At 38.6% G+C, this 12,645-nt stretch overlaps 1 pseudogene; it reads left to right on the top strand.

The window, feature by feature from the left end:
- The first annotated feature begins 258 nt into the window (after positions 1-258).
- LOC130841684 (40S ribosomal protein S3-like) lies at positions 259-769 on the top strand (annotated as a pseudogene).
- Positions 770-12,645: the final 11,876 nt, after the last annotated feature.

Raw genomic sequence — 12,645 nt, 5'->3', positions numbered from 1 at the left:
TTGCATATATGGGAGCCACGCTGCACAAACCCTTGTCTGACTCAGTGCTGTAAGAGGTGCCAGGAGAGATTTGCGGCTGCCCACGGAAGGTTTTAGAGACAACTATTCACCATCCTGGACTCTCCTTTTGTGTACTATATGGGGATGACCATCAGAATTCCATAGATACAGTTTCTTCCTTTATAAATGAGGAATCTGAGGCCCAGCAGATTAATAACTTGCCTAAATTTATACATCTGCTGATGGAAGTATCCTAAAATGGTGAGTGCAGGAGGTCTGCGTGCCATTGCCCAGGCAAAGTCTCTGCATCATAACTCCTGGAAGGACTTGCTGTGAGGAGGGCCTGCTATGGTGTGCTCGGTGCATCATGGAGAGTGGGACTAAGGCCTGTGAGGTCACGGTGTCTGGGAAATTCTGAGGACAGAGGACTAAATCCATGAAGGTTGTGAATGGCCTGATAATCCACATTGGGGACCCTATTAACAGCTATGTTGTTACCACCATGTACCATGTGACACTCAGACAGGGTGCGCTGGGCATCAAAGTGAAGATCATGCTGCCCTGGGACCCAAGTGGTAAGACCAGCCTTAAGAAGCCCCTGCCTGACCATGTGAGCATTATGGAACCCAGAGATGAGATACCACCCACCACCTCTGTGTCAGAACAGAAGGGTAGCAAGCCAGAGCTGCCTGCTCTGCCCCAGAAAATATGCATGGCAGAACAGGGTCTCCTTGGCAGTTGGATATGGAGTCTGCATGTTGCTCTCTAAAGACCTTTGGTAAAATCTGTTAAAAAGGGGGGAAAATCGAGATTTCACAGAAGAGCCTTTCTACAGACTCAGGTTGTATTTTCCATTTACTCATCACTAATCATTACTTATTTTACCCTGGATCAGTGTTTCTTTCAGATCAAAGTTTCTCCAAGTATGATCCTTGAGATATTTGTATCAGAACTTCCTTGGGTGCCGGTTAGAATGCAGATTCCTAAGCCCCACTCCAGGACTATTATTTTCATGTCCCTGAAATTGGAGAAATTTGCATTTTCAACATTCACCTTAGGTGATTCCTATTAAATATAGTTTTTTTTTTTTTTCTTTTGAAATAACTTTAGACTTACAGAAGAGTTGCAAAGGTAGTGCAGAAAGTTCCCATGAATATTTCATCCAGCTTCTTTTAATGTTAACATTTTACCTAATTATATAATACATCTATCAAAACCAAAAAATTACCATTGGAACATTACTAATAACCAACTATGGACTTTATTCACATTTACCAATTTTTTTCATTAATTATCTTTTTGTTGTTCTAGGATCCAACTTCGGGCCCCATATTGCTTTTAGTTGTTACATATACCAAGTTTTACTTCTCTAGATCCTAATCCCATGTTCCACACTATACTGGCTGAATCCTGGTTCCAAAGGCAGTGAAAGGCTTGATTCAAGTACTGGTGTGACTGTACTTAAATTTAAGCTGCAGTGACAGTACTCTTAATAATGTTACAGATTCAATCACTCAGAAACAGAATTAGAGGAGACATAAAAGACCTTTCAGTCTCTCATTTTACTGATAGAGTTCTGGCATCCTAGAGAAGAAATGTGAACAAGTTGATGGAAATATTGGAACTGTAGTCCATTTCACCTGGCTCCAAGTTTCCTTGTAATTTCTTTAAGCACCTGGCTTTGATTATAGTTCTTTCCTTTATTCTCAAAGTGAAGGTCATGAACAATTTAAAAAACATTATTGTGATTTCATATGGTTCTCCCAGTTATCCATGAAAGGAATATGAGAAGTCTAGTTTTCCCTCATTTAGCGATCAGGAAACAGGTTCAGAGAGTTAAAACTGAGGTCCCCAAGGTTCCATGGCAAGCGTATGGCTGAGACCTATCCACACCTCTACAAGCTGACTCCTGAATTAGTGCCATTCTGCAGTATGCCACATGCCTCCGGCCCTGAAAAGGTATGCACTCTGTGCTGAAATGGATATTTCGTGTATTCAAATAGAACATTTGGAGGAGTATTTATACACAAATTCAAATAGGGCACTCAAAAGGGGAAACATTGTGAACCTGGCATACTTAGCAATTATAAATGGGAGATGTGACCGTGGGAAGGGAACTGATATGTCAGTGTGAATATCTGCTTGTGGTGGAAAAGACTAGATAATTCTAAGGTTTTTTTTGTTTTTTTTTTTTTATTTTAAGTACCTCATTCCTTGCCTGTCCTGGGAATGAAATGAGTGACTCCTGTGAATTTGATCACTGCCCACAGCATGGCATGTTTTGGTAGAAAAAAAAAAAAAAAGAAAAATTATTCAGGGGGAAATCAGTATAATTTAAGGCCCCTGTTACACACACAGCTACCAACACAGTTGTATATAGGAAAGATAGAGTTCTATTCCTGTTTTTACCACTAAAACTAGTTTTGCGCCCATGCAAAAATAGTTATTGTTCTTGTTCTTGTTGTGTTTTTTGTTTTGTTTGATGCTACGCCACAGTCAGCCCAAATGTAAATGAGAGAGTGAGAAGTGGTGGTTTCTCAGGCAAAGCCCTAGAAAGGATCAGTCATGGGGGATTACCATGGGAAGGAGCTGGTGGGTTAAGCCTACCTGTTGTGTGGGTTGATCAGGATATATTCACATGAAAGGCTATCATCACTTCCCTGTGTTGGCTGTGATTCCCAGGGTCTTGTTCTAACTCTGTTTCCTCTGATATTTTTTCATTAGAGCCTTAACAAAAGCCAATCCCATGCATGTCTTTATTTCTGTTGATTCCTTTAAAGTCATAGCTGGGGTAGAAAGTTTCCCCTGCTCTTCATCCGACTGTGCCTCTGCTTTATGGTCTTGTTCTGAATTCTTATGCTTCTTACATTTCCAGGACTGAAGGGTCTCTCAGTAAGCAAAATGAAGGGTCTTTGTCTCCTGTGAGGCTTTAGATCACAGAAATGTGGCAGAGTGGGTAGTCTTTTAGGCAGAGCCATATGGAGTATTCATCTGTCACACCTAGAGGCCTATGTGTGGGAGGCAACCTTGGCAAATTGTGAAATAAGTGAAACGTGGCTTTCATGTCCAGCCTCTAACTAAGAAACATAGGCTTAAGGGGTTGTTCAACCAATAGGATTTGCCTTCTAATAGGGGAAGTTAGAAGAATCATTAGCTTAGAAAAATAAATTGTTAAAGGTGAAACTTCTGAAGGGTATCTGGGGTTGTGAAAGATATTGTTAGTTGACCTGAACATACCCCAAAATCCAACAAAATGGGCATTTATTTTTCACTATGTAGTTGAAATTAGCCCCAAGAGTTATCTTGGGAATTTTACTTGGACTTGAAATACATGACAGACAAAAATTGGCCATTTCTGTCCTATCTTTTCATAGCAGGACCAGAGTTACAGATAGTGGTGACACCAGAATTTCTCTATTGGCGAGTCTTAAATGGCCTGGAAAGCTTGTCTTGATATTGACAAATTATTTGACTTTAATATACTTATTTGAGGTACCTAGAATAGAAAGTCATCTTGCCAAGAATGGAGACAACTATATATATTACTTGCTTTGACTTTTCTCTAATTTGATGAGGACATAGAGTTCAAAGATGGGGGCTAGGTGGTAAATGTTGCAGGGTCACAATAGAAGTCCATAGATGGGTTGGGCTTGAAAACCAAGTCTCAGTTTCTGAGGAAAGAAAATCCTTTCCCATAAAACAATTAATCACCTTTATTGCTTCAATAGGAGAGAATATTTATTCTCTCAGGTGAGTACCGTTTCTCCAAGGCCGCCTCAATACTGAGTTCATTGCTGTCGTATTGATATACAGAACACTTTATGCAGTTCTCCAAGGTGTGTGAGAGGTTTTCGTTTGTGTGTTTGATTTGAACTTCTTAGCCAGTGGTATTTTACAGGTATTCTAAATGAAAGGGTGGTTTCTTTTTAAGACTCATAAGTATTTTGTGAGTTATAGAGAAGAAAAAGCAAGGTAATAGAAGAAAATTCTGTTCTAAAATTATATAATTTCAAGGTGTTATATAAAAGGAAAGTTTAGTAGATCTAGTGGATCAATAAAGACTAACAAGGCAGCCAAGCCTCATCTCAGAGAAGAGTTAGGCTCTCAAGTCAGTATGTGAGGCAAAAATAGAGTCTAGTTAAAACTACCCTTGGAAATACCTATACAGATGGCATAATACCTGAGATGTCCAACCAGGACTTCTGCCAGTTTTTCCTCCAGATGGAAGATATACTTATTTGCCAGTTTCACCTCCAATGACAGAACCTATTTATTTGCATGAACACAGACAAAAAAGTATTATCAAGGTTGTGTTATATGGAAAATAGTGCAGTGTGTCTTTAAAGACAAATCACAGCCTTGTAAGATGCTCACTTGGGGAAGGTGGAGTGCAGGTAAGGAGGGGACCTACTGAGGGAACAGTCACTTTAAGTCCCCACTGAGGGGAACGGTGTATGGAATCATACTCTCCTGGTCTCACTTTCTCTCATCTTCTAACTTAACACTTTTCCCCACCACCCTAGAATGACTCTAACTGAATATGCCTAAATGCATATAAGATAGAGAACAACTTAAAAACCAGATTTTGACTCTGGTTCTAGTCTGACATCAACAACCCCACTTCTTCTCTCCCGTCTTCCCTTTTTTCCACACATACTTTGTTGGTGCCTATGTGTACCAGAGACTGGAGAAAGCACTCAAGTGAACCAGAGCCCTACACCTATGGAGTTCACAGACTTAGTGGGGAAGAAAGAAATTTTAAAAACAACAAATAATTGCTAATAGATTTAGTCCATCAAGGGGAAATAGAAGTCCAGAGTACTAGGAGATCATGTAACTGGACAACCTAATCACATCAGGCTTGGGTTTGGGGGGAGAAGAACTCATGCTGCTTGATACCTGTGAGATCTTAAGCACATCACTTAAATGGCTCAATCTTTGTTTTCTCAGAAACTGCATTAGTTGTTGTACAAATTCAATTGGATAGGGTAACCTATTAGTTGGAACATAAATTATTCGTCCTAATTTTGCCCATCTGTCCTGTGTCCACATTTGTGTTGGGCTCTACTGGAAGTACCTGAGAGGTATAAGATACAGACTTGCCTTTTTTTTTCTGCTTGGAAAGTCAGATTAGTTCAGGGGAATAATGAAGAGATTATATTGTCTTAACGAAAACATGTCATATGAAGGGAGGAATCTATCAAGGAGGGTGAGAATATAGGGCAGTGAGTTTATCTAGACGGGACAATGAGTAATTTGGGGTGTTATAGGAGGGAACATGTAATGGGTACAGGTGTAAAAATGCTATCACATTGGACTAACATATCATAGGTATGGTATGGATGATCTCAAAGTCAGCTGGGCATGTCACTATGGGTCCAGATGGCTGGGTTTTCAGTGCACTGATATTTCTTCTCACAACTTTAAAACAACAGAATGCCCAGCTTCTAATTATAGACCTTTAAAAAGCCTTGCATTACCAAAGTGTCACTATTAGTACAAGCATGTGAGAATGTTTTCTCTATTGCTACTAGTATTTGGGATATCCATGCATACCTTTGGAAATAGTTTCTATATATTCTTCTTTTCTCATATCTCAAGGTTGTTATCTATCTTATGAATTACCTTACTATTCCATAATTCTGCAATTCAAAGGCAGGCAGAAACAGTTTTTGAGATTCTTTTATGAGTTCTATAGACCATATAATTGTTCTCAATGTAAAAAAGATTCCACCTTTCTTACCATCAGATTTCTTCACTGCTGGTCAAGGCATTTACTAAAATGGAGAGCTTTATAATCATACCGATCTCTGAAGGTGTGTGAAATCCATTTTAACTATTTTTTATTTTCTTAATGCTCATAGTATACATTTGATGGACCACACAGTAGAGCGTATAATTATATGCTGCCTTATATTGTATTCTGTAAGATTGGCTGGTGATTTCTCTAGTTTCAAAAATATTTCAGAGCTAAATCCTATATGACCTTTACATTTCCCACTTAAAATGTCTAACAAAGAACTATGCATATATTTAAAAAAATTTTTTCATCGCTTGACATTTTGTTGGACACCATGTTCATGTTTTTTAATTAATCAGATACCTGACACATATTAAGCTATTAGTAAATACCAGTTGAAGGAATGATTAAAGTTGGCCAAAAGACATGAAGGGGCTCAGCATGTCATGATCTTGAATATCTTCACATTGAGCTAAAGGAAAACAGTGATTATCTTTAACAATGTACCTTCTGCCTACTCTGCTATGAGACAGTCTGCACTTGAATCCCAGCTCTAGCAGTTAATAGCTATGATGTTGGGTCTCTCAAAATGTGGGTAGTAAGGGTACCTACCTCACTGAGTTGTAAAGATTAAATGAAGTAATGCGTATAAAGTAATTTGTACAGTCTTAGAATGTTATTAGCACTCATTAAATGTTAATGTTTTCTTTAAGAGTCCCAAATATAGAATGACTTTATTTTTAATGCCTAATTTGGAAGGGGGCTTTTTCAATCTATTATTTTCAGAACTAATCAACAATCCATAATAGTCCAATTCAGGCATTTTCCCCTGAGAGTTATAGCAGAGGACAAGACCTCTGTGGTCTTAATTATTACCTGGCATGCCCACTTCAGCTAAATTAGAGCATTGCATGGAAATCACTGAGGACCTCAATACCATGCCTGACATTAACAGCTGACAGGAAATGGCCTGGAATTCTATGCCTTTCAGCAGCTGTCTCCTCCTTAGCAACTGAGGGCTTAAAGTTTCCTTGCCTATTTGAGGGTGAATCAAGAACTTACTCACTTTGAACCTTTACTTGAATTACAAGCAATAATCAGTCAATATTTGCTGAACCAAGAAGCCAACCATCCATTCTTTGGATCTTGAGTCTGAATTGGGTCCTCTCCTTCAAGTTGTATTTCATCATTGTGGATGTTCTCAAGACTCACCACATGAAAATCTTTAGACATATCTGCTTGAAGAAATGTTGTCTTCAAGACAGGAAAAGAAAATAGTCTGTATACTCAAGGAGTCCTTTTGATAGCAGCTGCATTTACTGGGGGAGTTGGTGGTTATTTGTTCATTAAGAGTTATTGCAGGCATCCAGTCACTCAGACATCCTATCCAAGAACAGTGCTTTTTTTCACACCGTTTGTGCTCTACCTCAAAATATATCCTAAATGCTTCCACTTCCCGCCATCTTCACAGTCACCTCATCAATGTACTACAGTTGTTTTTTTAACCCAATTGCTCCCAAACAGTCCATTATCCACACAGTAGACAGAATGATCCATGATCTAAAAAATAGAAATAATAAAAATAGTATAAAATAGTGATAGTTGTAGCTACCGCTGATATAGCATTTACCATGGGCTGAATCCTGTTTTTTTTAAACAACTTTATTGATATATAACTGACATATAATATTCACTTTTAATGTACACAAGTCATTGGATTTTAGTATATCCACAGAATTGTGCAACCATTACTACTATCAAATTTTAGAAAATGATCATCACCCCATCAAGAAAATCTTGTACTTATTAGCAGTTCCCTCCCCCCACCTCAGTCCCTGGCAATCACTAATCTTTCTGTCTTTGCAGGTTTGCCTAGATTTTGCTGGATATAGAATTCTTCATTGATATTCTTTCTTTCAGCATTTTGAATATGTCACACCACTGCATTCCAGCCTCCATGTTTTCTGATGTGAAGTATACTCTTAATCTTATTGACAACCCTTTGGATGTGAAGAATACTTTTTCTCTTGCCGCTTTCCAGATTTTCTTTGTCTTTGACTTTCAATAGTTTGAACATGGTGTGTCTAGATGTAGAATTCTTTGAGTTATCTTACTTGGAGCTCATTGATATTCTTGGATGTGTAGATTACTGTTTTTCATTATTAACTGAAAGAAAAATGCCCAATGTGACAGTTGTGAGTTAAGTTTTATTCAGGGTCTTACTGAGGACTATAGCCTGGGAGACAGCCTCTCAGATGGCTCTGCTCTAAAGAGGTAGGAGGAGAGGCTAGTTTATTTATGAGTATTTTTTTGGCTAGGGAATATGTAGTCAAGCATACATCTTGGTAAAAGATTACTGCAAGTCACAGAGAATAGCTATCTCAAGTTAATGATTAAAGTACTTTTCTATGTATGAGAAGATACAAGAAGCTGGGTGCATAAAAATGAGATATGCCTAAATTTCTAAGGGGCCTGATTGTCCAAAGTGCAGAGCATCCTGTTATTGTCTTTAATTTCTTCTATCTGTGCCTACAAAAAGGGTTAACCTACAAAGTGGGTTAATCTTTGTAGACCTGGATGGTGAGTGAAATGCTTTTTGCTTTTCTTTCATTTGCTTCATCAAATTTGGGGTGTTTTGGGCCATTATTTCCTAAAATATTTTTTATGTCCCTTTGTCCCTAAGTATATATCAAAGAGAAATGAAAATATATATCCACACAAAAACTTTTACGCAAATGTCCATAGCAGGATTATTCATAATAGCTAAAAAGTGAAACAACACAAATGTCTATCAACTGATGAATGGATAAACAGCGTATGGTATATCCACGCAGTGAAACATAAAATATTATTCTGCTATAATAAGGGATGAAGTACTGATATATGCTATTACATAGATGAACCTTGAAAACATTGTGCTAAGTGAAAGAAGCCACACACAAAGGCCATATATTATTAGATTCCATTTCTATGTATAGTTTTTTTTTTAATTCTTCTGTGATGAATTACCATGTGCTGAGTACTTACCATGGTCAGTGACACTGTGAGAGGTGTCAGTCATATGTAATAGGGACGTGTGGAAGGCACAGGTAGCAGCCCATCAATGAAATGTACAGTGAGGGACCTACCCATAAAAAGGGACATATGAAAAGATCCAGTGGTGTTAAGCCTTGGGAATTAGGCACAGTTCAGTTCCTGACTCTCTCCCTTACAAATTACTGATTTTGGTTGGAAGGTTTTTAACCAATCTCTGACATTTCTTTTACATTTTTAAGATGGATATAATTACACAATGCTGAAAAGTGACCATGGCAAGTGAGAAAAGTCATGCACTATTCTTAGCACATAGCATGTTCTCAATGCAAGTTCATGGAAGAGTTTCAATGCTGGGAGAGACAACTTCAAAGTAGGCACTCTCACAAATGTCTTCCTGAATGAGACTGAAGTCTGGCTAATTATTGCTATTATAAAAGGAAGTATTGTTAAATGTCAACTGAATGGCACAAGTGATAAGTATTATTGAAAGACAGGGTAGTCGACACAATTTAGTGTAAGACCAGTATGTGAAAGCCCTAGGTTTACCACTTACTAACTGTGAGATTTCAACCATTTTTTTTTCTAATCTGGGAAAAAGAGAACTAAGCTTCTTCACTCTTAGAGTGTTAGAGTTATATAAATAGATGAAAAGCATCTAGCAAAATGCCTGGTCCCCAGCAAATTCATGGTAGAGATTTGTTGGAAGAAAGGGAATATTTCAGATCCAAATAACCAGAAAGGCGTTATGGAGATGGTAGAACTTGTGTCACCCCTGAACAACAGTTGAAAGTTGAATTTTCATAAGCACAGGGCATTCAAGGTCTGACATCTTGTTATAGCTCCCACACTAGCTGCTCCTCACCTGAGCTTGATAGTTGCTCTATCTGCAGTCATTGTCTGGTTCCAGGTTTATTCCAGGTGGAGAAAGAGTGAGACAACATGTCCAGGCAGGGGCACTCAGTGATGGTTTGGGTCAGAGGTTTTTAAAGTGAAATGCCTACATACCAAGAGGCAACACAGGGGTATGGGGAGGAAATAGAACTTACATTTATATGTATTTTAATATACCAATTTGAATTTTTAAAACATTTTGTGTATACTTAAGATGTACATAATATGGACAATATATGTACAATATATGGATTCCACATATATACAATATATGGATTCATAAATAAATGTACTGAAGGTGCACAGTCAAAAATATCTTACTGAAGAGAGTACACAAACTTTGGGACCAGTAGTCTAGATATTGGCCTGCTAACTCTTCTGGGAATTCATATTCCTGCTCCCAGCTCAGTGATGGTAATAGAGAAAATGAATCAACGCGGAAGGAAAGGCAAGCAAACCAGCCTGAATTTCTCTCTTAGTTTTATAGATAGGAAACTGTCAGGGAGGGGGAAGTTTCCCCCTCTACCCCTCTTGTGTTCTTGATGCTGGACTAATAATGAAATTGACACAAGACAAATTAACAGCAGAAAACAAAACACATCTTTTTTCTTTTTTCCTTTTTTTTTTTTTTCCAAGGGTGTCCTCTTCTTCTTCTTCTTTTTTTATTATTATTATTTTTTGGGGGGTACACCAAGTTCAATCATCTGTTTTTATACACATATCCCCATATTCCCTCCCTCCCTCAACTCCCTCCCAACCTTCCCTGTCCCAGTCCTCTAAGGCACCTTCCAGCCTCCAGTTGGACTCCCTTTGTTATACAACAACTTCCCAACAAAACACATCTTAATCCACGTGCATGGATATCTTATAGAAATAGAACCTAAGAAGTGGCCAGAGCAGATGGCTTTTATGCTTTAGACAAAGAAACAATAAACTTGTCAATTCCTCAACTGACAGGAAAGAGTAACTTAGGTTTTGGGTGATCAATTAGTGAAGAATCTAAACAGATTTTGAGCTTGGGTAAATTAAAGAAGTAACAAGGTTTGTTTATTCAGGCTTCTTGGCCCAGTTCCTTATCTCTAGAGATAAGGGTGTCCTTCTACTTCCAGATGCAGGAAGGGCACCTTCCACATGGGAGATTTATTTCCTGCATTCAGTGAGGCTGAGAGGAGGGTCAAAGTGTCCCTCTTGAATCAATTGTTTCTTAAGTAACTTTAACTCAAAATAATCAATATGACATTAAGGCATAATTTGGGGCAGCGTACCCTGGACTCCAACAAAACCAAGATTCTGAAAAGCAAAAACATCTGCTCAAGTAGAGTAAAGAAAGGAATGTAGCTAGGAGCCAGAGCCTCCTGTGGAAGAACTGCTTCTCTTGTGGTGATGGGGATAAATGTATGCGCCTTGGTGTGATTATGGAAATTGGAGGGGTCATAGTCAGTTTTTATTTTTTGTTTTTATTTTTTTCTGCTACATAACCCTGGCAAACCTTAATTATACTCAGGACCTCTAAACACCTATTAGACAAGCCAGTGCTGAGAAAGTTCAACATCTCTTTCCTCCGCTAGAGTTCTCTCCCATGACTCTTGGTGTTCTCATTTGATTCTGTTTCAAAAATGTAATTTCACCAAGTGACAAATGCTCTTTGTGGTAAAGCACACTCAGTACATGTGACCCTGGGTGCCTAAAGGGAATGGATTTTTCTCTCTGTGGAATTACCTTGGGAATCACTGAAGCATCTGTGAAGCCAGTCTTGCCAAGCAATGTTTCTTTTTCTCCCCCTGCAAGGGAAGGGGAGACTGGAGGTCTGGCTGAGGAATCTGTCCCCATTGCGAATTCTTTGCATTTTAAATAAAGAGAATCTCAGGAGTCACTCAGTCTATTAACTCATGTGAAAATGCTTCCATGGCTTAGATCATCCATTCATTGAAGGCACAGTCTTGGTTTTATGCTTGAAAGATATATGGATAGTAACAGCTTGGGGCAGCAGAAATATATTTGTTTATTGACTTTAAGAATAATGATTTTTTAGTAGAAAAAGGAATGGTGTGTTTTACAGATTCGATTATTAGGAAGAAGCAGTGCCCCCAGGCAAATGTTGTGTTCATTTAAAATGTAAATGAATCTCCATCACCATTCACTCTGAGTCCTCTCAGCCTCCATTATGTAAAATCACATGGTTTTTTTTTTTTTAAATTTTATTTATTTATTTATTATTTTTTTGGGGGGTACACCAAGTTCAATCATCTGTTTTTATACACATATCCCAGTATTCCCTCCCTTCCTTGATTCCCCCCCCCCTCGAGTCCCCCCCACCCTCCCTGCCCCAGTCCTCTAGGGCATCTTCCATCCTCGAATTGGACTCCCTTTGTTATACTACAACTTCCCACTGACTATCTGTTTTTCAGTTGGTAGTATATATGTGTCTGTGCTACTCTCTCGCTTTGTCTCAGCTTCCCCTTCACCCCCTGCCCCCTCCCAGACCTCGAGTTCTCCAGTCCATTCTCTGTATCTGCGTCCTTGTTCTTGTCACTGAGTTCATGGAAATAAAATCAAGAATAAACAAATGGGACCTCATGAAACTTAAAAGCTTTTGCACAGTGAAAGAAACCATAAACAAGACTAAAAGGCAACCCTCAGAATGGGAAAAAATAATTGCCTATGAAACAACGGACAAAGGATTAACCTCCAAAATAGACAAGCAGCTTATGAAGCTTAATACCAAAAATGCAAATAACTCAATCCACAAATGGGCAGAAGACCTAAATAGACACTTCTCCAAAGAAGACATACAGATGGCACATGGGTTTTTATACTGAGAAGCTGTTCTGCTCACAGCAGGCTATTCCCTCTCCACAGTGACAGTTGTCCTGCTTTAGAATTCTCTTGGGCTTCCTATCAAAGAGGAGGCCCTTTCCACTTGGTATAACCAGGGCCAGCTCAGTGGGATGGGCACATTTGCATCTGCGAGAGAGTCA

The sequence above is a fragment of the Hippopotamus amphibius genome, chromosome 1 (genome assembly GCF_030028045.1).
Source record: "Hippopotamus amphibius kiboko isolate mHipAmp2 chromosome 1, mHipAmp2.hap2, whole genome shotgun sequence".
Classification (NCBI taxonomy): Eukaryota; Metazoa; Chordata; class Mammalia; order Artiodactyla; family Hippopotamidae; genus Hippopotamus; species Hippopotamus amphibius.
This window is presented reverse-complemented; position numbering and strand designations above follow the sequence as displayed.